This window comes from Rutidosis leptorrhynchoides, chromosome 4 (genome assembly GCF_046630445.1).
Source record: "Rutidosis leptorrhynchoides isolate AG116_Rl617_1_P2 chromosome 4, CSIRO_AGI_Rlap_v1, whole genome shotgun sequence".
NCBI classification, from domain to species: domain Eukaryota; kingdom Viridiplantae; phylum Streptophyta; class Magnoliopsida; order Asterales; family Asteraceae; genus Rutidosis; species Rutidosis leptorrhynchoides.
This window is the reverse complement of record NC_092336.1, coordinates 254,699,739-254,704,459: the sequence shown is the minus strand read 5'-3', so window position 1 is coordinate 254,704,459 and position 4,721 is coordinate 254,699,739. Positions and strand designations below refer to the sequence as shown.

Genomic DNA, 4,721 nt, shown 5'->3' with positions numbered 1-4,721 from the left:
TTGTGGGCTTCCGATTTAAAGGGTCCTGGCTACCTGCTGCATCTATTGGCTATTCGAAACGTGAGCAAAATCAGAAAAGTCTATTAATTTGTGAGCTTATATAATTTTTATATTTATAACTAATAGGCTATTCAGTGAATGCATCGAGCAAAACGTTCACCACCTTTCATACGTTCACCTCTTGTAACTCGATCAAGACATCTAGCCAATATTGTCGCCATTGATTTTTCTTTAGAATCATCATCTAGTCGAACAAGTACTCCAATTCAAATTTCTGATAATCCATTTATTGAACCCGACTTCATAATTGAGGACCCAGAGGATATTCAAGGACAATTCAGAGATCCTGAACCACTAATCATTCTTCCTGAACCACAAATTATTCATCCAGAGTTTATCGGGGAAGAAACTGTTAAATCAGAATCTTCTAGTGATTCAGATTCAACAAATTCAGATATAGCAAAAACAGAGCCTCAAAGTATGAAAGACCGAATGAGAGCCACACGCACGGGCCAAGGTCATGCCATTAATCAGCCAGATGTTAATGCACCAGATTTTGAAATAAAAGGACAAATCCTACACATGATCACTAATCAGTGCCAATTTAGTGGTACAACAAAAGAAGATCCAAACGAACATATTCGAACTTTTAATTTGATTTGTAATCTATTTAAAATCCGAGAAATTGAGGATGAAAGTATTTATGTTATGTTGTTCCCCTAGACTTTAAAGGGAGAAGCCAAAGATTGGCTAGAATCGTTACTTGAAGGAGCGATTGATACATGGGATGTTTTAGTAGAGAAATTTCTTAAAAGATTCTTTCCGGCATCTAAAGCCATTAGACTTCAAGGAGAAATTGCCATGTTTGTGCAAAAGCCAAATGAAACGTTATTTGAGGCATGGATAAGATTCGGAAAAATGTTAAGAGGATGTCCTCAACATGGCTTAGCTACTTTTCGAATTGTTCAAATACTTTTCGAATAGTTCAAATACACGAAAAGACATCGACACAGCAGCTGGTGGTTCCATTATGAAGAAAACCGCAACCGAAGCTTACAAAATTATTGATAACACAGCCTCCCAATCACATGAGTGGCATCAAGAAAAAGATATTTTTCGTTCATTTAAAGCAGCTAGAGCCGATTCTAGCCATGACTTTGATTCCATTTTTGCAAAGTTAGATGCTTTCGAGAGACGAATGGAAAAGATGACTAAAGATATTCACGCAATACGCATTAGTTGTGAGCAGTGTGGAGGAACACATTTGACAAAAGATTGTCTCAGTGTTGAAAAAACAATGGAGCAAAGAGAGAATGTTTCATACATGAACCAAAGGTCGGAAAATAATTATCAAAATAATTATCAACCGCCAAGGCCAAACTACAATCGAAATCAAAACATTCTGTACAACCCAAATGCTCAGCACAACAACCAACAAGGTCCTAGCAATCAACATGTATCTAACAATAATTACAATCAGCGAAGACCTGGTTATTTTAATAAACCACCACAAACCGATGAGAAAAAGACAAATTTGGACGAAATGATGGCAAAGCTAATAGAATCTCAAAACCAGTTATTTACATCTCAGAAACTAACTAATGAACAAAATGCTCAAGCATTTAGAAATCAACAAGCTCTAATCCAAAATCTGGAACAAGAACTAAGTAACCTAGCAAGGTTAATTGGTGAAAGAAAACCGGGGAGTCTACCTATGCTAACCCCTGAAATGAAACAGCTAAAGCCATTACCACAAGAAGTGGTATTACACTTAAACCACCTGAAATGCCGGTAATTTCTGATGACTCTATTCCTACTACACAGGCACCACAGCCTGAGCAAGAAAAGGAAACAGAACCGGTAGTTGAAAAGGTTAATGAAGATAACACAGTTAAGGCAAAGCCTTATGTTAAACCATACCAACCACCACTTTCATACCCGAGTAAAATGAGAAAAGAAAGACTTGAAGCCGAGCAATCCAAATTCTTAGATATGTTTAAACAAATAAATGTAAATCTTCCTTTCATTGATGTGATTTCAGGAATGCCAAGATATGCTAAATTCTTGAAAGATCTAATCTCAAATAGAAGAAAAATGGAAGAACTCTCGGCTGTTACAATGAATGCTAATTGTTCTGCAGTGCTGTTGAATAAGATACCAGAAAAATTACCAGATCCAGGAAGTTTCACAATTCCATGTTTTCTGGGTAGTCTTAGTTCAATAGAAGCATTGGCAGACTTAGGTTCTAGTATAAATTTAATGTCATATTCATTATACACTAAACTAGACCTTGGAGAATTGAAACCAACACGAATAAGCATACAACTAGCTGATCGATCAATAAAATATCCTAGAGGGTTAATGGAGAACATGCTAGTTAAAGTTGGTACTTTAGTATTTCTAGTAAACTTTGTTATTCTGGACATGGAAAAAGATTCTCGAGTTCCTCTTATATTAGGAAGACCATTCTTAAACACGACTAAAGCAATAATAGACGTGTTCGGTAAGAAACTGACCCTAAGTATAGAGGATGAGAGTGTTACCTTTTCTGTTGATAGAGCCATGCAACAACCGCAATCTGCAGATAATATATGTTATTATGTTCAAACTATAGATTCACATGCAGAATTGTTACAAGCATTTCCAGAATTACAAGGAACAGGAGAATGTTCTTTAGGAGAAGGAACTGAACCAATTAATGAAGCTGAAATGTTAGCTACACTTATGGCTAATGAATACGAACCAACAACAGAAGAACTTCAAATGCTAAAAGAGGAAGACAGATATCGATACAAATCATCGATAGAAGAACCACCGATATTAGAGTTAAAGCCACTTACAAATCATTTGGAATACGCTTATTTACATGGTGAATCTGAATTACCTGTAATAATCTCGTCTTCTCTTACGAAAAATGAAAAATCGCAACTCATTTCTGTACTAAAAGCTCATAAACAATAAAAGAAACCTAAACAATAATAATAATAATAATAATAATAATAATAATAATAATAATAATAATAATAATAATAATAATAATAATAATAATAATAATAATAATAATAATAATAATAATAATAATAATAATAATAATATAATAATAATAATAATAATAATAATAATAATAATAAATAATTAAAAACACAACAAATACATTATTGACGAAGATCTATAATCGACGTAAAAGTAACAAAAATAGTATACAACAATAATATAAATCACATACAAATCTAATGTGTATATATATATATATATATATATATATATATATATACATATATATATATATAAACAACTATCAAAACAGATAAATTGCACATGATTATAGAAAAATTCTCATGTACACCAATAACTTGTTAATAAAGTCATACCGTAGCATAAGTCTAACGTTCGTGTGATAGATGAATATACAACATTACATGAGGAAATAATCTTACTAAATTGATGATGATGATGATTAAGAACTAACATATATAAAACTCTATCAATTATTAATTAGTATTTGCAATGTATGTGGTGAAATGAAAAATGTGTATTGTGAAAATGAATAATGAGTATTTATAGGCAACATTATAATAACTTATTTAATATAAGGAAAATGAAAAGGTTAAAACTTATTTATTAATTATAAGAATAATGAAAGGATTGAAATTAATCAATTTAATACATGGAAAATGAAGGATTAAAACTTATTAATCATAAAACATATGTGCAACACCAACGAAGACTAAATCCAAATATGCAAGATGTTGTTAAGAAAGAAATTATTAAACTGCTCGATGCAGTTTAATTTATCCAATCTCTGATAGTCCATGGGTAAGCCCAGTTCAATGTGTACCTAAGAAGGGTGGCATCACTGTCATCACAAATGAAAAAGATGAGCTTCTTACTACTAGGACTGTAACAGGATGGCTTGTTTGTATTGATTATAGAAAATTAAATGACGCGACCAGAAAAGATCACTTTCCCTTACCTTTCATTGATCAAATGTTGGAAAGGTTAGCTAGGAACAGTTACTATTGTTTTCTTGACGGTTTTTCGGGATACTTTTATATTCCAATCGCACCCAAGGACCAAGAGAAAACCACCTTCACCTGCCCTTATGGTACTTTTGCTTACAAACGCATGCCATTTGGACTTTGCAACGCCCCTGCAACCTTTCAAAGGTGCGTGATTACAATTTTTCACGACATGATAGAAGAATGCATTGAAGTTTTCATGGATGACTTTTCAGTCTTTGGTGATACTTTTGAAACATGTCTAGTTAATCTTGAACGAATGCTTATTAGATGCGAGAAATCAAATCTAGTACTTAATTGGGAGAAATGCCATTTCATGGTTAAATAAGGCATCGTTCTTGGTCATTAAATTTCAAGTGAAGGAATTGAAGTGGATAGAGCTAAAGTAGTTGTAATTGCTAAACTTCCATATCCCACCAATGTTAGAGGAGTTAGGAGTTTTCTAGGGCATGGCGGTTTTTAACAACGTTTCATAAAAGATTTTTCTAAAATTGCCACTCCAATGAACAAACTCCTTGAAAAGGATGCTCCATTCATCTTTTTGGATGAATGCATCAAATCTTTTAATATTCTTAAAGAAAAACTCACTAATGCGCCGATCATGATAACTCCAAGCTGGAAGCTACCATTTGAACTCATGTGCGATGCAAGTGATTTTGCAATGGGAGCCGTTTTAGGTCAAAGAATTGAAAAACAATTTCA

General features: G+C 33.1%; 1 non-coding gene across 1 annotated transcript; it reads right to left on the bottom strand.

Annotated features, from left to right (window-relative positions):
- Window positions 1-840: 840 nt before the first annotated feature.
- LOC139845666 (small nucleolar RNA R71) lies at window positions 841-947 on the bottom strand. The gene has a single exon (XR_011758431.1). It is a non-coding gene; the product is annotated as a small nucleolar RNA R71 (small nucleolar RNA).
- Window positions 948-4,721: the final 3,774 nt, after the last annotated feature.